Below are 23,518 nucleotides of genomic sequence, written 5' to 3' on the forward strand. Positions count from 1 at the left end.
AGGATACTACAAAATTCTCTTTAAATAGAGGGTTTGATTGACAAATTTACTAATGTTTCTTGCATTCTATTTGCCTAGCATATTGTTTCAAGAGAGTTATAATATAATTAGAACTCAGTTAATAGATAATTCTAACTGTTCATGTATAAAATGATAATGTGAATAATGTAGACCGAGATTCCAACAAATTGATTAGATTAATTTATAAATTTAGAAAAAGCAATTTTTTGAGGCTTTAATATAACATAGTATGAAGATAATAATTGTGTGACATCTTCTTTCTTCTACCTGTATGTAACACAGGAAGCAATTTCCTTAATTATGTGCCTCTGTATACAATGAGAAAAATGCTAGGTTTGGGGCTTGTTTTTATTTTTGTTTTTGTTTTATTGCTTTGTCATAGGGCTTGAACTCTGGACCTGGACACTGTCTCTGAGCCTCTTAAGCTCAAGGCTTGTGCCCTACAACTTCAACCTCAGTACCACTAATGTCTGGCTTTTGCTGGGAAGTTTATTGGAGATAAGAATCTAGGGAACCTTCCTCCCCGGGTGTGCTTTGAACTGTAATCTTCTGATCTTAACATCCTGAAATCTATGATAGTTAAAAAAGTGTAAATATAAATAATATTTGCAAGAATACCAGTGGAGGAAAAATGATGCAACCCAGTGTATTGTGGTGTTCTTTCCAGAACATGGAGGGAATCACAATAGCAGAGGTGTAGTATTTTTTTCTCAATAGAGATAAGTTATTTGTAATGTGAATTAAGGGAATTTTCAGGTGCACCCTACAAGTTGGAAACTGTTGGTCTAGGATGACTATATGGCGTAAATTTTGGGATTGATGGTCATAGAAATAATAGCTTAATCTGATAAACTATTGCTTACTCTTGAAGAATTAATTATAACGGATGCTTTATAGTTTTATTCTATACCAGAATGTGGCTATTTTTCTGTTCACTTCGCAATCTGTAACACCCCATTGGAAAATGCAACTATTGCAGAATTTCATAACATGCAAACAGGTACTATTTTGAATCTCTCAACTATGGAATGTTCAGAATTTGAAAGTGAGTAGTTATTAGTCATAGGAATTTAAAAGTTATGGGTTTCCGTAGAATTAAACAGTTTTCGGTTTTAGTATGAGAATGTACTAATTTATTCTTTTTTGAAAATATTGGCAAGTATATTGTGAAAAATTGTCTAGTTGGATAACATTCAAGTTGATGGCCCTCTGGAAAAAAAGGGGTAATTAAATCAAATTAGATGCCAAATACTGCTGATTTTTTTAAAGTTACTACATACAGAATAATATTTAGTATAACAATACAGTGAAATTTTATTTCATGCAGCTGATTTTTTAAATTTACTTTTAATGTGAAAGTGATGTGTAGTGGGTTAGCAATTGTAAGGCAGTGAATACATAACTTTTCAAACTTGTTATCCCCTCTCTCACTTTTTTCACAGTTTTCCTTCACCCCAAAACCGCTCACAAGCTGTAATGTACATTTCCAACATATTGTCTTGTGAGTATTGCTATTGCATTGGTTTGCCCTTTGTCCTTTGTCTCGCCATTTGTTGTTCCTATTCCCTTCCCTAATTAAGGTAAATGCATACACAATACACAGGGTACCAAAATCAAACACAGTCGGAGATAAACCATAGGGGAAAAACCCAAGGAAAATATAAACCACATATTACAATAAAAACAACAACTGCAAATAAATACCTCTTTCCATATCTTGGAGTTCATTTTGCTCGGCATCAGCTTATATGTTCATATATATGTATAACAAAGCCACTGGAAAATAATAGTTTCATGGATACTATATCATGAAAACAACATGTTAACTGTTTTTGATGGTAAAGGTGGAATTAGGATTGGTAAATTCGCGATTCTGATAAAGGAATTTCAAAAGAGTTTTAAAATTATGACAGGTAAATTTTAATTGTTCAAACTTTTTAACTTAGCCTATTAAGAAAATTTAAAATTGCCTGGGAAAATAGGCTTTCATGCAAAGAAATCCATGGAGACTTAGCTGAGAGGGAGCAATGTGGGTAAGATGGCTCATTTTCACAGTAAACAAACAAACCTCACAAACCTTGCTGTAAGTTCTGTAGGTTCCCATGAGAATTGTCCTTGACCAGGAAATATACTCTTATTGTGTGAAACACGGTTGTAGTGGTATTTAAATTCAAAGATTTTTTTTTTAAATAAGACATCAAAATTTGTGAATTGACCTTTAATTACTAAACAGTAATTCTCTTAAAAAAATAATTTGGGTCAAAATATGTAGGGAGAAAGTGCCCTTCACAATGAAAGAACGTATTGAATTTACACTTTTCTGTTTTAATACTTTCCACAATATCTTTGCACGAGAAGCACTGAAACACAGAAAAAAATCTGATTGGATACTTCAAACCAATGAATTCACATTTCCAATTAGCCCAAAAATATAATATCCTTATTAACATGAGATAGTGAAGACTTCTCTTATTACATAAGCCAAAAGGTTTGGGGATCAGAAAAGAATTGAGCAAACTGAAAAGGTAAGAAAACACGTTATTAGAAGCACGAGCTAAGCGTATTGGTTTCAGCAGTAGAGGGGGCCAAAAATTTTTGATATAGATTGTCTTAATGTTTTTGCTACCTAAAGTGATTTTACAGAGCCTATTTGACTCAGTATAATGCAGAACAAATTGAATGAAGACATGAAAATAAATTCCACCTCAAAATAAAAGAGTTTTCAAAGAAACCATGAAGATGTAGCAGTGGAGGACGCCTTAAAGTCCTTCCGCTTCACTAGACTTGAAGCCAAGAAGCTGTGATTAATTGTAAATCAGGCAAGACCTAAGAGTAGGACATAGAAGTAGGACATAGAAATATTGTCCTTTGTAACAATGTCATCCAAGTTATCGGTGATTTAACTCCATTCTTCTCCATACATCTTGTTGAGCAAATACAAGACCAAGAGAAAAATAATCTATTGAAATAATTTTGCAAAGAATAATTTCAATGTTCCTGATATGGTATCTAAGGAGTCTTAAGAGAGAAGATAAAAGTGGAGTATTCTTAAGTTTCCTCTAAGCATCTTGTTAGCAAAATATATCTTTGAGGTTAGAAGTGATTGAACCAAAAAGTGATGGAGTACTTATTTTTTTGGACACTTTAGACACAAGATTTCAAGGTAAAAGAAAAAAGAAAAAAATTATAGCTAAATATTTGTGATTATAGGTTCTTGGAATGGTTTTTTGGAGGCAAAATTTTGCATTAGCATTGGTACTCATTAACATTGTTGTTGTGTTTCTGTGGCAACCAAATGAAAATGGGAAGTTTAATGGACTCGCTTGGAGAAGTAAACAGCATGATAGAAAAAAATGGCAAATAATATTTAGTTAATTATTTTGAACAATTCCTTTGCGAAAACAAAGAAGGAAAGATATAATTCAAAATCACTTGACGTTATTAAAAGTATGAAAATGGAGGAGTGAAGAGATTGAGAGAAAACATAGAGGACTGTTTTCTCTCCAGTGGAGTAGTAGGTTCTGGACCTTATTTCTTCCATTCTGTCTTCATAAGCTATCAAGTGTGCCTCAGTACTGGAGTATCCAGTTCAGACAAATAGCACTCGCAGAAGAAAATACCTGCAGTAGATATAGGTGATTTATAACCTTAGACAATCTTCTTAAATCTGTTCTAAATACTCCCCTACCCCAAACTCCCTCATTGAACAACTTTGTTTGCTTTTCCAAAGACTGCCCTTCATTAACTGCTTAAAATTTTGAGAGGTCATATTCATACTCTCTAGAGATTGCTGTTTGGTTTTGATTTTTGAGTGTTTTTGTTTGTTGTGTTTTTTTTACTGAATTTCAAAAGGTTGTGCAAGTGTGTTACAATTAAATATGTTTATTTAATTGTCTAATGCTCCTTGATCAGAGTCACTCCTTCTATCAGTCTCAACCAACCCTTTCTCCAACATTTAGTTCAGATTTTCCACGTCCTTTATTTTATATGTACATTGAGTATTCTAGCTGTACTTGCCCTTGTTCCATTTTTCATTCATTCTATTTCTTTACTATTGTTCTTCTCTGGTTTCAATTTCCTGATAGTCATTCTGTTAAACTGTCTGTTAATATTTTGAAAGTTTTATATACATTCCATGGAGTTTCTTTTTTTAAATTTTTTTATTGTGAAAATACTATACAGAGGATTTACAATTACATGGGCACGATAATGAGTACATTTCTTATCAAGCATTGTAGCCTCCTCCTTTGTTTCAATCCCACATATACTTGAACTGATGTCAGCTTATATTTCCATAATTCATTCATCTGCAATAACAATTTGCAAGAATGGAGATGTGGGGCACTTAGACATGATTTTATTCTCGTTCATTTGGAAGGTTAATCTTTAGTCAACAAGAAAGTTTAAAAATGGCTTAGAATTTATTCCTAACTACCAGTTTTTATAAATGGCTTTGTACAATGGTGTGTGATTATTTTATTTTACGTAGGATAATTTTTTCTACTACCTATAAGTTTTGGAAAAAGAAGAAAACTAAAATTTACTACTTAGAGGAATATGATAGAAATAGAAGACAGATTTTATGTTTGTCACATCTCTCTTCAGTACCCATATTCAAGACTTAAAGTCATATTTCTTACTATGATAGACAGATAGGGAAAACATAAAACAACACATGATAAGGCAGCTATTAGTGACTTTTTAAAATGTACCTTCTTATGTGATGAAATTTTCTTTATTAGCTAATAATTGAGTTTGAAATATGGGAGGCTGATCTATATAACACATTTCTGGAATTCACCTACTGAACAACATAAATGGTGGGGGGTACTATTTCTACACTTTAATGAATGGTTGAACTTGTTTGGTATTAGTGCTGGGTACGTAAATCAACTCTATTGTAACTTGCTCCCTACACTTGAAATCCTTGTAATGTTGCTATCATGTACTTGTCAAGTCTTATTTTGGCAAATGTGATTTTAAATAGTTTATTTGAAAATGAATATACTTTCAGGAGATTAAATGTAGGTTATCATGGATTTGAGAATGACAACACTTTTATACTACAGAACCTAGTTTTACTGAAGTACCAGTGTTTTGAAACACTAAGAATCTTCTTAGTTAATGTTTTTCTAAATTATATTTGACCTCTAAATCAAGTTTTCCTAGCCTTGGTAGAACAATTATGGATCTATCATTCCAGAAACTGTTTTTTTGGCTGCACTGAAATCTTTCATTAATCATTAGGAGAGGGGTATTAAAAATAATCTTATTCATTTGTGATTTTGTTCACTCAGATGGGCTGGTCATCTGTAAATTGAAAGTTTGAATTACAGTACTTTCTCTCAGATTTTGTGATCTCATCTTTCATTTTAAGTTGCCATGCATTTCACAATTGATTACTGCTAATTCTTGAAAGGAATTGGGGCCTTGAAATGTTATAGGAAATTAGAAATCAAGGTGAGTCTTCAATTATTTTCTGCTGGCATGTCGCATGGGCCTATGTGAGAAGTCTTGCCCTTGTTATCTGATCGTGCAGATAACTGGGACCTGGTATCCTAGGACCGTGGGTCCTGCAGAAGAATAATAGCTTTTAGACATCATTTAAGCAAAATTTGGGTATAATCAGTAAGAATACTTCAGAAATATGGATTAAAGCATTTTGGGTCCCGCGGGTTAAAACAATAAACAGAGTATCAGAGTAAAATCCCTTAGAGATTAGCAGAGAAAAATACTGTTATTTTACCATGTGAATTCAGAAGACCATGAACACTTAGAAGGTATCACAAGTTTATAGCGAAGACATTGCATTGATACTTCTTATATTCTAATATATATTCTAAACCTAATTATTTATATTCCAATCCATTTATGGGAATAAATGTCAAATTATCAATTCTAGTAAGATTCACTGTATGAAATTTAAAATCAGCACATATAAATATAAAATATATACGTATATATAATATAAAAATTGTTTTACATTGTTGTGTTGTGGTTAGGGAATCAAAGGCAACTCTGTTTTAAAGTATTATTCCAATATCTCTACCTCAGTTTTTGTTAGAGTTAGACTTACAGCTTTAACATTTGTAGATTTACAGCCTAGAGGCAAGAGGAAACACTGTGATTAAAATATTACTAATTTAAGGCCTAATATCTAGGAGAAACATATGGACTGCTCCAGGAGCTATGGAAATATTTGGTGATAGAAATCAGTAGTGTAAGTTCCTGCCTAGTTGGATGATACACAGGCCAGGACAGTAGGTAATCATGCATATGAACAATTTTTTCACCTTCTTGGCTTTAGATACTTTTGAAATGATAAGTATAATAAACAATTATATTTTGATAAAATATCTTCCATTCTGAACAATTCGGTCTAAATGGTTCATCTCTCTATGATCCCAAGTAACTAAGATTAGATTTGTTTCAGTAAGACAATCTATGCTGTCAGGGTAAGATATTGTGGTTGGTCTGTTCCTACATGGAAGAAGGGTAAAGGTTCAGGTAGACATTTGTCCTAGCAAGACCTCATTTGGGAAAATTTAAGCTGCAGAAGTTTAGAAGTAGCTGTTAAGCAAGGCTTACTTTGAATCCATTAGCTCTACAAAGCTAATTAAGTTGATAAATAAGTATTGAAAAGCCATCACTTTTGGAATTAGCTGTAAAGGCTTCAAAGTATGATCAAATTTAAAATGAAAACGACAAAATAGTCATTGACAAAAAAATATAAACGTGATCAACCGACCAAACGATATCAGTTTTTTTCCGCTATACACAGAATTTTAGAGAAATAAGATCAATAGCATTTTTAGGAACAATAAGGAATCCTTGTTACAAATAGGCATCCATGGATATATGCCTGTATAAAGATTGCATCATTAAGTACTTAAATTTAGAGGATTCTACATGCTTCAGCAGCAGGTCTACCCAAATTACAACAATACAGAGATTAACTTGGCACTTGCACAAGGATGATAGGAAAATTTGTGAAGTATTACTTATTTTTCATTCTTCTGATGCAAGAAGTGAAAAAAGAGTTATTAAAAGGTTGATTACAAAAATACAAGTGTAACAATACATGTAATTCATAGAATTAAAGGTTAGTTTGACATCATTGTATTAAATATTCACCTTAGAAAGGCTTTTACATAGCATAACCTTTACAAAACTTGAAATTAGATAACATTGTCATTTTATCCAAAAGAAATAAAATAATATTAGGACCTAGGAAAAAAAGGAATCTTAAACTTCTTCTATATGGAATGCAATCTGAAAGGATGCATTTATTAATGAACCTATACATTATATAACAATGTAGAATTCAATGTTTTATATCTAGGAGCGAATGAAATAGATTATGGACATTATACAAACATAGATATACTTTTTTCAGAAAAGCACCAGGAACATTTTTGTTGTTGTTGTTGTTTGTTTTTGTTTTTTTTATTTTTTATTTTTTGTGAACACACTGTACATAGGGGTTAAAATTACATAGGCAGGTTAAAGCATACATTTCTTATCAAGCATTGCACCCTCATCCTTTGCATCTTTAGTGTCTATACTATTCATTTCAACAGATAATTTAAAATTATTTCTGATTTAAAAAAATCACAAACTCTGCTGAAATCATTATAGAGGTATACAAACAACTCTTGAATACATTTGGACATCAAAGTCAGGCAATTCACTTTGAAGAATACCAAGGAATCCATGAATTTTTAAAGTGAGGTATTGCTGTTGCTTTGTATTGTGAAAAAAAAATTTGTAGGCACACAAAGGATGGACTGGCATTTTTGAAATTTAAGAAACTTATTCAAACCATTACGACTTAGGAGAACAATTTGTACAGCCTTCCACAACTTCAAAGAGGTAGTGATACATACTTACCCTTTTGGCAATATCAAATGCAGTTTCTTCTAAGTTGTTCTTCAGACCTGGTTTGATACAGTGGTTCAACAGAAGTAGATACAAGGTATCTTTGCTATTTCTATTCCTAGCAGTAATATGCAAGGGGTCAAGTGGCCTTTAGTTTGGGCATTGGTATCTGCATCATGATGAAGTAAGAAAAAAGCCACTCTGGTATTATTCCACATATAAGCACTGTGCAGGGGTGTCCAGCCATTCAGAGCTATTGCATGAATATCTGCCTTGAGCTACCAACTCATGGACAATGTCTAAGTGTCCACTCTAGGTTTCCCGATGAAGAGGGTTATACTCATCCTCATTCCTATTATTCATCTGGGTGGCCTTTTTGGGATGTAGTCTCTGCACCATAGTAAGCCAATTAATTTCGGCATCCCAAAGAAGAAATTTGCTTGGATCCTACTCCATTTTTTTCTTACAATTGATACCATTCCTCACTTTTTTCTCTTGTTCCATGTCTTCGTCAGAGTTACCTAACCAGAGACTTTGAGTGCCAGTGGGAATGAGATGTCAATATATTTCCCCAATAGTTCACATTGGTTGAACTGGTCAGAAAAATCTGGTGAATTTTCTGCATATGTTTTTTCACCATGATGTATTTTCTCTTTTTCTGTTTTTACTATTCTAAATTATTCTAACTGGAGAGTAGGGAATTGATAGAGAGCAGAGGAAAGATTTTCCTCAGTATTCAAAGGTACAGACTGAAAATGAGGACCAGTGGTGTCTTCATGTGCAGCTTATTCTGGGAATGAGAAAATAGGAAACAATGCCTTCTATGTAAATGATTTGGGAAATACCACATTATAGTGTAAGAGAACTCACTATTCAACATATGGGCTTTAAGAGCTTTCTAGTAGTTTTCTAAGGTTGGTATGCAACATTAGAAAAATATATAGTGAGTAGTAAAATAGAAGTCCTTTGTATGACTACCTAAATTCTTGTTTTTTTAAAAGACACTTGTTTTCATCTAAAAATAAGCCTGACTATTGTCTTCAGGTGATTTTGATGATTGAAGATGCTTAATGAGAAATAAAAATGTATTTTGCTATCAATTAAATTTCACTTTTTCTACTTGGAGATTATAATGATCAAAGCAATAGTTCAGAATCAGCAAGCAATAGTTCAGAATCATGCTTCAAGTAGAAGTGAATCACCAGTAAGTAATCCTGGATTCCATTTTCCACAAAGTTTTGTCACAGATACAATCTTTTACAATCTGCCTGCCTTCTCCCTCTGATTTCCTAGCCTGGACCTATTCCTTCATTGTACAGGAAAAGTGTGATTCAACTGATTTCAGTCAGACCTGTTAGTAGAATTATCAAGTATTTAGATTCTTTTTTTAAAAATTAGTTTTGGGGTCTGAACTCTGGGCCTGGACACTGTCCTTGAGCTCTTCAAATCAAGGCAAGCGCTGTACCCCTTGAGCCACAGCACCACTTCTGGATTTTTCTGTTTATGTGGTGCTGTTTTGGGAAATGGCAGAGCAGAAAGTGAAATGATGCAACCAAAAATATAAAAGCAAAATAAATTAGGATTATTATGGAACAACCATGTTGTCTATGAGAACCATGAAAGAGAGAGAAAAAGAGATACAGATGTGCAATGACCTAGCTAGCCGCAAAATCCATGCTTCTTAACAATTTACAGAGCAAACAATTTTTTTACTTTTTAAAAGAGATGGAAATAGAATTTATGTATTTACTTGAAATTAGTAAATATATTTTTAGTCGCCTACATAAAGAGACATAGCTTTGACCAAATTACAGACAAGAATCTTAATCCTCTGGCTGGCAATGTTCCTCAGTGTTAGAGTGTTTGCCTTGCAGTTACTACATTGCGGAGACTACTTTCCGAAAAGGCCACTCATATGAATACTAGGCATGAGGATGAGTATACCCCTCTTCAGCAGGAAGCCTAGAGTGGACACTTAGACATTGTCCATGAGTTGGTATCTCAAGACAGATAATCACGCAATTACTGTGAATGTCTGGACACCCCTGCACAGTGCTTATATGTGAAACATATTGTAACAGCACACACACACACACACACACACACACACACACACACACACACACACACACACACACACACACATCATCATCATCATCATCATCATCATCATCATCATATTTCTTCTTAAGTATTTTTTGTGTATGGTCTTATGAAGAAATTTACATTACTAACTTGAATTTCTGACAGGACAATATCATCACTGTACATCTTGCTTCTATGCTCTCAGTTTTAAATTACTATCTAAGTATATGCATTACATAAGTATTGAAAAAAGTAGGAGCCACCCGGGTGGCTCAGGTCTTTAATCCTACCTAATCAGAAAGATAAAATCTTATGATTGTGCTTTGAAACCAGACCAAGAAAAAACAGTTCATTAGATTATGATTTGAAAGTAACCACAAAAGCTTGAAATGGAGCTTAGTATAAGCAGCAAAATGCTAGCCTTGAGAAAACTAAAATAAAAAAAATAACAAATTCTGGGACAGAGCCTGGCCCTGAATTCAAGCTCTAATATTAGCATCAAACTAATGAATGAATGAATGAGTGAATGAAGTAAAAATAAATTAAGTGGTTACATGTGGAGAGACAGGTAAAATGTAACAACCGTGGTGACTGGATTATGTATTATTTTGTAATAAGGCAAATTATCATTTTTCCTAATCACTAATATTTTATTTGAACTATTTTGTACAATAAACCCTGAATTTGGCATGCATGTATATGTGTGTGTACATGTGCGCATAAGGGTGTGTATGTGTATGTGTGTGTGTGTGTGTGTGTGTGTGTGTGTGTGTGTGTGCGGTTGCAGTGTTGCTTGCCAATGTGGACTGAGTGAGGCTGAAAAGAGCTGTGCTCCAATGTTGTTATTTATCAGTGTTCTTTCCTGTCATTTCAGTGGAAACGCCCATCTGTACATTTTATTTGTCAAATAACAGCATCATCATAATCAAAGAATTTACACCATTAAGTTAGATAAAGGAGGCCACTTTCAGCTCTTAGTATATGTTAGGCAAGAAGATACACGTATAATTAGGTAGTAAGTTATTGCTGTAAGATGACTGTTAGTACAAAATATGTATTTGACCTCTTAAATTCTATATACTTTTAAGATATACTCATGGAGTGATTTTGACCAACTTGACCAAACAGGTATTACTCTCTGGTTATTCCTGTGAAAATTAAGGTGGATAAACTCTTTCCGGATTTCTGTTGAAAATAACTTTCTTTGTAAGATCGTATCTATTCACACTAAGATAATAAATCCCGTATTTTTTAGGTTTGAATATCCCATCATATTGATTGAAAATCAGCATTGTGGATATGTTTGTTAGATATACATTGCAAAAACAAACAAAAAGCATATGTCACCTCCAGATTGTGGATGCATTTGAAGTTGTATTTTACATACAAAGGTTTTTTCATTAATAGTTCTTTTGTGGGAGTAACTATCACAACTTTAACAAATAAGGCTTTTTGAATATCTTTTCCAATATAAATAACATCACAGAGCGAGTCTTGCAATTTCTGAAAACCCTTTGAATATTTTAGTGTTATTTCTGTTCATGGAGTATACAGCAAAAGATATTTCTGGAATAAACATTGTTAAAATCTGAAAATGTACGTGTGTATATAGGCTTTTTTATGCATCATTTTATGAAAAGTCAGTTTTTATGAAACTAAAAATATAGAATAAAAGAATAGAAGTGAATTGGGTGAGCTAATTATTAGTGTAACTTTGTTTTCTAATAGCACAGTCCTTTGTACATGATGAATTTAAATTATGTGCTTTTTGACACTATGCTTCAGCTATTTTTAGAATCTTTGCACTTATAAGAGTGAATTTGTAGTATAAATAAAGGTCTTTGAAAATGATTAGTATTAATCTTATGTTTTGTTTTCTACTCCCAAGAAAATGAGATATTTTCAAGTGTTAACAGTTTACAATTGAATCTTCAGTATCATAAGAAATTTTGAACAAATGTAGTAGTATTGATGTCTTTTTTGGGGGAGGGTGGGAGTCTGGTAGTGGGGCCTCAACTCTGGGTCTTGGCGCTGTCCCTCAGCTCTTCAGCTCAAGGCTAGTGCTCTTCCACTTGAGCCACACCGCCACTTGCGGCTTTTTTCTTTTTGCTTATGTGGTCCTGAGGAATCAAACCCAGGGCTTCATGCATGCAAGGCAAGCGCTCTACCACTACGACACCTTCCCAGCTCTTTATGTCTTTTTAAAAAAATTGTATTCACAAGTTGGGGAGGCTTTAATTCATGCTTAGGTCTTGTTGTCTATGATTTTTTATCCTCTCATTCCTAACATTAATGATAGGTCAGACTGCATTTTTGGGTACATGAAAGGTAAAATATTTATCTGGGGTCAAAGGTGATTTTTATCAGTCTTGCTTTAATAGCATTTTAAAGTAGTACCTTTCTCACAAAATGTTGAGTATAAAAAGCAATCAAAATACGTCTAATGGTAAACAACTTAGTTGAGCTACAATGTGGAAATGATTGGTCCATAAGACCTACAGTTTGTTTCCATCAGGAATTGGGGAGGTCATTCTTTCAGTAAGACAGTGTTAAACAGCGATAGGGTCCCCAGGCAGTGCAGTTTTGAGTGAAGGGATAGAATATCATTTCTGATATTTTGACCTAGAAATCAAGAATATTATACTTTAGCACTTCCTTTCACCAGGGAGGTAAATGCATTGATTATGAACTTTGTGTTTTCATATTACAGTTCCCTATTTTCTAACAAAGATAAAGTGAAATATTATGAGTGTACACAATAATTCTGGGAATTTTACCTAGAATTTGTAGACTAAGTACTGGTATTTTAGTCGTAAAATAGAATGAGGTTAATTGATAGAGTCGGAGATGGACCTCAGGCTAACACTTACCATGTGTGCAATGTTGTACTAGTAATTACAACTCTGAAGACTTCAATATCATCATCTGAGAATTAGAAATCCAAATAGTTTCACTTTATGGAATTATTGTGAGGATTAAATTAGATATCATAGGTAAAGTACTTGGAAAAACAATCAATTAACATTTGGAAAATTCTACCTGTTATTTTCTCATGTGGTGAATTCTAACATTTTTACTGTGATTTTTATTGTGTCTCTTTATGATATGCAATGTGATGTATTGGTATTCATTGCATTGATCATTTTTCTGTCACTATGAGGAAAACACTTGCAAATAAAATTTCTCAGGAGGAAACTATTATATTGACTGATGGTTTAAGAGAACACAGTTTAAGATCAGATGTCTCCATTGTTTTTAATTATATTTTTATTATCTTAACTAATTGTACAAGGGAATTTCCATTAAATAAATCATGTTTTTAAGTATAATGCATCTTTATATAACTTTCTCTACCCTTCTAAACCTCACCACACTTTAATTTTTTCTAGTTTCATACTATCTGCATTGAATATTATGTCTTCACTTTCTTCCTCCATAACTCTCTTTAATCCTTCCCTTTGACTTGCCCTCACATCTTCCAAGTGATAGTTTCCTGGTATTCATTTTGTTGGATTAAAAGTTCAATTTTATGAAAAATTACATCTCTTAAATACTCCTCTACAAATAGCATGATTTGGTTAATATTGCTGTGTAAACTTGTATAAAGTTCTAGCTTCCAAATATGAGACAGAACATGGTTCCTTTGTGTGTTGGACTCTGACTTCGTTTACTTAACGTATTTTTAGATATAGCCATTTCTTTGCAAATAACGTAACAGTCTTCATAATGGATAGGTACAGTACACTTATGTATATATGACACACTTTTGCCAACCATCACTCCGCCAAAGGGCATCTGGGCTGTTTCCATAACTTGGCTCCGGTGAATAGTGCAGTAGTGAGCATGGTTGGGAAAGTGATTTTACTGTAATCTTTTGGAAGAATTCATCACTATCTTTCTGGGAGAAATCCTCTAGCCAGTTTTCCAGCACATCCTTCCCTTCATCTCCATCACAACGTATTGCAAGTCCTCAAAAACACACTACCCCATACAGGTCTCAATAAGCTAAAACCACACTGCCCATATTCTTTCAATACATTTTAATAATTGCATATAATTTAGTGAGAACCTTCTATGTACTTTCCTAATGTGGGAATGAGTGACATAACAACAGATTAAAAGTAAGAAATATGCAATTTAAATAATTATTATCATATTTAAAATCTTTTTCAGCTCTGACTCATAGCCTCACTTACTATTATTTTAATCTTTATTTTATTACTTCATCTATCCCCTAAATTATAATAGGTGAGTTAAACACAAAGGCAAAAAGTATGGTTAGATTTTGACACTCAGGTGTGAGGATGCACAATATGGACAAATAGATGGATTGGAATTAATAGCAATTATCCATTTTGTTAAAGTAGAGATAGTTTTCCCAAACTGATTCTCACAATTCATATTCCATTCAACAAAAAGAAACGTGTAACAATTCCCTTTGTTTTGCTCCTCATTAACTTTTGTTTCCATTTTATTTTTTAATGAAGTATGATTTCATAAATCTCCTGTAGATGCAAAAATACGTTAATATATTTCTAACTGTATGCATTGATCTGTGCTTACACACATATATTATACATGTTACAATGATAATTTATAACTTCTGTAACTATACAATTTACTAAATTATTAAAAACATCGACGTCTCATGCCTGGAATACTGGTTACTCAGGAGGCTGAGATCTGATGATCATGGTTTGAAGCCATCCTGGCAGGAAAGTCCATGAACCTCTTATCTCCAAACAACCAACAGAAAATCAGAATTGGAACTGTGGCTCAAAGTATTAGAGTGGTAGCGTTCAGAGTAAAAGCTCAGGGACCTCAGCCAGGCTCTTAGTTCAAGAACTACAATCTACCCAAAAAAGTCTATTTACACCTGTGTAAGTAGAGTATTTCCATCACCCAAATGCACATCCATGCTCATTTGCAAGGTAACTCTGTTTTGTCTGAAGTACCACTAAACATTATCACTAAAGTAGCTTTGGAACATTGGTTCATTCTATCTCTTTCATGGATTTTTCTAGACTCAAATACTCAAGTGTTACAATTGTTTTAATTATTTAAAATCATAGCTTTTTTATTTAATACCCCTAATATTAGAGTTTGAATTGAGTGTTTTCTGCCCCTTCAATGGGTGTTCTTACCACTTTGTCATGCCCCCAGCCCTAAGTTATCCTGATTATTTTTTAGCTAGAAACTGGCCTCCTACTTGTGTATGAACTTGGCCTCAGTCCACTTGATGGTATTCTTCCTGGATTTTAGAATAACAGGTGCATGGCATTGTGTAGAGAACTTTCTGTTCAGTCTGGGCTTTAGCCACTGTCCTCACAACAGTGCACACCCATGTAGTTACGAATTTCATAAGCTTGTCATAGCTTATTTTTTTTACGTCTTTCATTTCCTGCAGATTCTTGAGTATTGAATTAATTTGTGGTTTCTTGGGTTGTTTTGTTTCATTTGAATCTATGTGTTGAGTTGTTCCTCACTTTTCCTTTTGTTTCTTTCCCTCAAGTTCTTTCCTAAAGTGCTGAGAAACCAATTCTTTGTCAAGATAGCCAGGGTGAACGTTATTTATTCCAAAGCAATTTCAGGATCTATGAATGGTATAAACATGCTAAGCGCTGAGAAGGATGTTTTATTTTCACGGCAGTTTTTGGCATTCACAGACAGATCATGAAATATATGAAGAAAATAAAACTACAGATGAATGCCAGGAGGAGAATAAGCTATTATTAATTGTTTGACAGAGGTTTCTCTTCTAGTGAAAGAAATATATTGCTTGATGCAGGATTTCACATAATCATATTGCTAGGAGGAACCTAAACAATCATCTAATACTGCAGAATTGAGAGTGATGAATTGACTTCCTGAATAATTTACTTTTGGGTCAAATAAAAGAAGGCTTCTAAAAAGAGTGTAGATTTTAGAGAAACATGATGAATTTTATGCAAATAGGTCCTTAGCTGATTTTGTTAATTTGTGAATTAATACAGGAAAATAAAGTACAGTAAGGTAAAAAACAATAAAGAACTTCACATTGAAATACTCATTTGTGTTTGCGTATGTGTGCATGCGTGTGCGTCCTCGCACACGCACATGTGCATGTGCTCATGCATGCATTAATCATTCTTGAGGCTTGATAGTGCCTGGGAACTATTCCTCAGCTTCTGTGCCCAAGGATAGTGGTCTACTATTTCAGCCATTACTACAATTCTGTTTTTGTTTTTTTTTTTTGAGATAATCGATTGTATTGTCATAATTGAACAGTGGTCTTCAGATATCAGACTCCAGAGTAGCAAGCTAAGCTTATTCAGCCTCTAAGTAGCTAGTTAAAATTCTGCCTATCCTCTGTGCTTCTCTGCTCTTTTAATCTTTTCCTGAGGTATTCAAAAGCCTAAGTCATATATATGACTAGTTGCTTTAAAAATAGTCTTGCTATTTGGCACCAGGGGATCCCATGCGTACTCTTAACTACTTAGGAGGCTTGAGAACAGAATCCAAGCCAAAACTTTAGTGGACTTACTTCTCAATCTATATCTGGGTGAATTGGATCATTTCCACCATCCTGCGCTATCTAGAGACTAAGATTGGAAGGACTGTGGATCCAGGCCTGTCAAGATAGCAAGCAGACAGGTTGGTGTGCAACTCTGATGCCATTGATGATGGGAAGGCTAAAAGGACAGATCAGGGGCATGTTCTTGTGGAAAGGGAACCCCTATCATAAAATTAAGCACTGATATGATGCCGGCCTGCAAGAACAATATACCCCAGGTTGAAATACCCACATTTTCCCACAACCAAAATAGGTATGTACATTAACATCCAAAAACTTAATACAATCTGTTCTTTGCTCTAATATCAGCTTTATCTGATTATCATATGATGTAACAGAATAGTTTCTTCATTAAACATATGATAATTTAAAAATACCTAGAAATTTCTTTCTCACTTAGTAAGTGCAAATGAATGGCAAATTGCCTCATTTCTTACATATTTGACTACCACTATACATTCGTCTTATGATTACTAGTAATATATTCTGATTTATTAGTTTACTTTGTAACAGTTTTTAAACTTTTGCTTTACTGCTGAAGTTGAAGTATTTAACTAGTATCATCAAAGTATATTCCGTGGGTATTTAGGGCAGTTTTTTACAAAGTTTTTAACCAATGGCTTCTAAGAATTCTTAATTGGTATATTATTTGGTTTATTTTTAATTTAAATTTAATTTTATTATAATGGTAATATTCACAGGGGTTACAGTTACATAAATGAGGCAATGAGTACATTTCTTAGGGAAGGAACATTGTTATATCTCCAATCGATATTTTTGTACACTCAAAACAAGAACTACTGATGCTTTTGCTGTTGCTATTGATCAATGGGTACTTTTGCTTTCTTTGTTCATGCATTTTCATTATAAAGTTGATATACAGAATGTTTACACTTAGGTCAACTGAAGAGTGCACTTCATTTTCTTTTCTTTTATTGTGGGGGGAGAGGGTTCTGGTTGTGGGGCCTGAACTCTGGGCCTGGGCCCTGTCCCTCAAGCACTCTATCACTTGAGCCACAGCACCACTTCCGGCTTTTTTTCTTTTTGCTAATGTAGTGCTGAGGAATGGAACCCAAGGCTTCATGCATGCAAGGTAAGCACTCTACCACTGAGCTACCTTCCCAGCCCCTAATTCATTTTATTTTCTAAATTTCAAATTTGGAACTTAAATGTTTCCATTTGTTTCTTTGGGGTAATTCTTTTTTTCAGAGTTGTAGGATCAGTTAATTTAATTTTGCATGATTTTTACACATGTAAATTATTCAGACGCATATATTTTGCTTTTAAAATATTTAACATGTGGTTATTTGAAAATTATTTTCTTAATTTTTATATGGTTCGTGAATTTAAATACATTTATTTTCTTATAGTTATAAACATATTTGTCCATGAAACAAATACTTACTATTTTTTCAAAAAGCACATACTTTATTTAAAAAGGCTTCATTACCTGATCACTTTTTGGAAATATTTGTACTTGAATTTAAAAAAAGTTTGAGCTTGGCATGGTGATTTGTTGCATCCATTTTCTAGCTATGGTGGGAAATGTAAATAGGATTTGTAATTCGGGGGACACTGGGAAACTATGAGACCTTAGCATAAAACTATTCAGAGTGAATTATAGATATAGCCATCCCTAGCGTTATATACAACACCACGCTATCACTCTAAATCTTGAGTTAAAACACCAGTAACATCGATCTTTTGTCAAAATAAAAGAACAGATGTTTCAAAATGTTTATTATTTAAAACTTATTTGCAAAGGTTTTCATGTCTTCTATTACTTTTCAATTTAATCTATTAAAATCCAAGTATATTGTGACTATTTTATTTCTACTAAACTTTTAAATAGTACAAGTAATATTATAATTTCAAATATTAACATACTTTTACTGTTTGTGATAATTTCCTCCGTTTAATATGATAAAATCAATACTTCAAATGTGTGTATGTAGTGTGTGTGTGTGTGTGTGTGTGTGTGTGTGTGTTTATGTGGTTTTGTGTGTGTGCTTTGTGTGTACTTTGTAGTGCTTGGGAGATCACACCATTGTTTCACATATGCAAGGCCAATGTTTTACCACTGAGCTATACTGTCTAGTTATAATCCAAATAGTGCCTTAAACCATGACTTCAAACTTTCATTCCTAGTAAGCTTTTTCAAAATTATATATGATTACATGTGATCCATATTCTATCCACACTATCAATTTTTTTTAATTTAATTTTATTTTAATTGTGAACATACTGTACAGAGGAGTTACAATTACATGGGTGGGATAATGCATACATTTCTTACCAAGCATTGCAGGCTCCTCCTTTGGTTTACCCTTCACATCCCTTCCCAGCCTCCCCTCTCCCCCCCAATCTCAATCCTTCTCCTTCCTCCCCCTCCCCCCCCCCCCCCGCACCGACTTTGTAAAGCTCATTTTGGACATGACAACTTGTACTTCTCATTGTTGCAACCTGTATCCTTAAACAACTGGTTTTTCCCCATCTCCTCCACAAGTTATACTGATATCAAATATAGAGAAAGCAAGGGTTATATTGTGGGGGAGGGACATACAAAGCAACAAAGAGATAATCTTATAAATGCATTAGAAACACATGCATGGAAGTAAAAACATTAAAATACATAACTAAGGGTTCATTTTCCTGACATCACATTATCTGAACTTTTCCGCTTGATTCGTATATACACTAGATATTGCAAATAAGGGAAACCATGGGACCTATGTTTCTTTGGGCCTGGCTTACTTCACTTAATATAATTTTTTCCAAGTTTTTCCATTTCCTAACAAATGGGGAAATGTCATTCTTTCTGATGGAGGCATAGAATTCCATTGTGTATATATACCACATTTTCTTGATCCATTCATCTACTGAGGGGCATCTGGGTTGGTTCCATATCTTAGCTATGGGAAATAATGCTGCAATAAACATAGTTGTGCTGGTAGCTTTAGTGTGGTCTTGCTTGTAAACATTTGGGTAAATGCCCAAAAATGGGATTGCTGGGTCATAGGGGAGTTCTATGTGAAGTCTTTTGAGGAACCTCCATACTGCTTTCCAAAGTGGTTGAACAAGTTTACATTCCCGCCAACAATGAAGTAAGGTTCCTTTCTGTCCACATCCCCTCCAGCATCTGTTGTTGTTAGAATTCTTGATTTTTGCTGTTCTAACCGGGGTGAGGTGATATCTCAATGTTGTTTTGATTTGCATTTCTTTTATGGCTATGGATGTTGAACATTTCTTCATGTGTCTATTGGCCATCCTTCTTTCTTCTTCAGAGAAGTTTCTCTTTAAGTCTTTCGCCCACTTATTTATTGGGCAGTTGTTTCTTTGAGGATTTGTTGTTGGGGGGTTTAATTTTTTGAGTTCCAAGTATATTTTAGATATGAGACCGTTGTCCATTGTATGGCTAGTAAAGATCTTCTCCCAATCCGTGGGCTTTCTATTGAACTTGCTAGCTATGTCATTTGCCCACCAGAAGCTCTGCAACTTTATGCATTCCCATTTGTCCAACTTTTCTTTGATTTGTTGTGTTTCCGGGTCTCTATTAAGAAAATTTCGGCCTGCGCCAAGGAGACCTAGGGTTTCTCCTACTTCATCCTGTGATTTTTTCAGAGTGTCTGCTTTGAGTTCAAGGTCTTTGATCCATTTGGAGTTGATTCTGGTGCAGGGTGATATAGAAGGATCTACCTTTAGTTTTCTACATGTAGTTAACCAATTTTGCCAGCACCATTTACTGAAGAGGCTGTCTTTCTTCCATTCTATTTTGTTAGCTCCCTTATCGAAGATTAGATGGCTATAGGTCTGTAGGTTCATTTCTGGGTTTTCAATTCTATTTCATTGGTCCTAAGGTCTGTTCTTATGCCAACACCAAGCTGTTTTGATTACTATGGTTTTATAGTAGAGTTTGAAACTTGGTATTGATATTCCTCCAGCAGTGTTCTTTCCGTTGAGGAGCGTTTTTGCTATTCGGGCTCTTTTATTGTTCCATATGAATTTTTGGATTGCCTCTTCTATTTCCTTGAAGAATGAGGGTAGAATTTTGATAGGTATTGCGATGAATTTGTAGATAGCCTTGGAAAGTATTGCCATTTTCACGATGTTTTTCTTTCCAATCCAGGACCATGGAAGGCTTTTCTATTTTTTTAGTTCTGTGTTGATTTCCTTTTTCAAGATTTTAAAGTTTTCATCATAGAGGTCCTTCACTTCTTTGGTTAAGTTAATTCCTAGGTATTTTATTTTTTGTGGGGCTATTACAAATGGAGTTGATTTCCTAATTTCAGCCACACTTTTCTCATTGTTGGCATACAGAAAAGCCATTGATTTTTGGGGGTTAATTTTATAACCTGCTACTTTGCCAAAGTTTTGAATCAGCTTGAGTAATTTGGGAGTGGAGTCTATGGGATTCTTTAAATACAAGATCATGTCATCTGCAAAGAGGGAGAGTTTTATTTCTTCTTTCCCTATTTGGATCCCCTTTATGTCTGCATCTTGTCTTATTGCTGTAGCTAGGCATTCTAATACTAGATTGAAGAGAAGTGGAGAGAGTGGGCATCCTTGTCTTGTTCCTGAGTTAAGAGGAAATGGCTTTAGTTTTTCACCATTGAGTATAATGCTGGCTGTAGGTTTGTCATATACAGCCTTTATTGTATTGAGGAATGTTCCATAGATTCCTAATTTTTCCAAAACCTTCATCATGAAGGGGTGTTCGATCTTGTCGAATGCTTTTTCTGCATCTATTGAGATAACCATGTGGTTCTTATTCTTGCTCCTGTTGATGTGATGAATAATATTAATTGATTTGCGTATATTAAAACAGCTTTGCATCCCTGAAATGAATCCTGTTGGATCGTGGTTTATGATTTTTTAGATGGATTGTTTAAGTCGATTGGCCAAGATTTTGTTGAGAAGTTTTGCATCAATATTCATCAAAGAAATGGGTCTATAGTTCTCTTTCTTTGATGAGTCCCTGCCTGGTTTTGGGAAGAGGGTTATGATGGCTTCATAGAATGTGTTGGGTAGTGAGCTTTCTCTTTTAATTTCATTGAAGAGTTGGAGGAGAATTGGTGTGAGCTCTGCTTTGAAGGCCTTGTAGAATTCCGCTGTAAAACCATCTGGTCCTGGACTTTTCTTAGCTGGGAGGTCTCTTATTGCTGTTTCTATTTCAGTGCTTCATATGGGCCTGTTAAGATAGTTTAACTCATCTTGGTTTAGTTTTGGCATGTCAATATGTGCTAGGAAAAGGTCCATTTCTGTCAAGTTCTCATACTTATTAGCATAAAGTTTTGAGAAGTATTCCCTTATAATGTTCTGAATCTTGTTTGTTTCCGTGGTGATGTTTCCATTCTCATCTCTGAGTTTATTAATTTGGATGTGTTCTCTTCTTTTTCTGATAAGATTTGCTAAGGGTCTGTCAATTTTGTTAAGTTTTTCGAAGAACCAACTCTTTGCTTTGTTGATTTTTCTATAGTTTTTTTGGATTCTAATTCATTTAATTCTGATTTAATTTTGATTATTTCTTTCCGTCTACTCGATTGGGGTTTACCTTGCTGCTCTTTTTCAAGGAGGTTTAGATGTGTCATTAAATTGTTAGTTTCAGATCTCACCAACTTGTTGATGTAGGAGCTCAGAGCTATAAACTTGCCTCTGAGTACTGCCTTTGCTGTGTCCCAGAGGAGCTGGTAATTTGTGTGTTCATTTTTGTTGAAAAGCATGAACATTTTAATTTCCTTTCTAATCTCTTCCATGACCAACTCATGATTCAGCAGTGTGTTGTTCAGCCTCCATGTGATGCCGGAATAGCATGAACATTTTAATTTCCTTTCTAATCCCTTCCATGACCCACTCATGATTCAGCAGTGTGTTGTTCAGCCTCCATATGATGCCGGACTTTCTTTGGTGGCTTTTGGTGTTGAGTTCTAATTTTATTCCCTTGTGGTCAGAGAGGATGCAAGTTATAACTTCAATGTTTCTGAATTTAGACAAGTTTGCTTTGTGGCCTAAAATGTGGTCTATTTTTGAAAACGTTCCATGTGCTGCTGAGAAAAACGTGTATTCTGATGCTGCTGGGTGAAATATTTGGTAGATGTCTGTTAAGTCTAGTTGATCTATGCAGCTGTTTAGATCTGCGGTTTCTCTGTTGAGTTTTTGCCGAGTTGATCTATCTAGTGGGGAGAGTGGTGTGTTAAAATCCCCAACAATAAATGTCTTTGGATCTATATGGGATTTGAGGGAAAGTAGTGTTTCTTTGATAAATTTGGGTGCTCCATTGTTTGACGAATAGATATTTAGAATTGTACTATCCTCCTGAAGGAGAGATCCTTTAATTAGTATGTAGCGACCTTCTTTATTTCTTTTCACGAATTTTAATTTGAAGTCTATTTTATCTGATATTAGGATTGCACTTCCCGCCTGTTTATGGGGGCCGTTTGCTTGGTACATTTTGTTCCTGCCTTTAACATTGAAAATGTGTTTGTTTTTACGGGCAAGATGTGACTCCTGAAGGCAGCAGGTAGAAGGGTCTTGTTTTTTAACCCAACTAGACAGTCTATGTCGCTTAATTGGAGAGTTCAGTCCGTTAACATTAAGAGATAGGACTGAGAGGTATTTCGGAGTTCCTGCCATGTTATCCACCTTCTTGGGGGCTGCAAAAACTGGGTTCTTCCTATGGTTCTTGGATTCTCAGTTTGGGTGCAGTTTCTTGGCCTTTATTGTGGTCTTGTTGGTCTTCTATGTGTAGGACATCTTTAAGAATCTTTTGTAGGGCTGGTTTGGTGGAGATGTATTGTTTCAATTTTTGTTTACTATGGAAGGTTTTTATTTGGCCTTCAGTTATGAAGGAGAGTTTAGCTGGGTACAGTATTCTTGGTTGATAGTTGTTTGTTTTTAGGTCATGGCATACATCATTTCAGGCTCTTCTTGCTTTGATTGTCTGTGCTGATTAATCTGAGGTGATTCTAATTGGTTTCCCTCTAT

At 34.3% G+C, this 23,518-nt stretch overlaps 1 pseudogene; it reads left to right on the top strand.

Moving 5' to 3' along the window:
• The first annotated feature begins 6,930 nt into the window (after nucleotides 1-6,930).
• On the top strand, nucleotides 6,931-7,030 carry LOC122098331 (annotated as a pseudogene).
• The last annotated feature ends 16,488 nt before the right edge of the window (nucleotides 7,031-23,518 follow it).

Source organism: Dipodomys spectabilis, unplaced genomic scaffold (assembly GCF_019054845.1).
Source record: "Dipodomys spectabilis isolate Male_0828 unplaced genomic scaffold, ASM1905484v1 ptg000475l, whole genome shotgun sequence".
Taxonomy (NCBI): Eukaryota; Metazoa; Chordata; class Mammalia; order Rodentia; family Heteromyidae; genus Dipodomys; species Dipodomys spectabilis.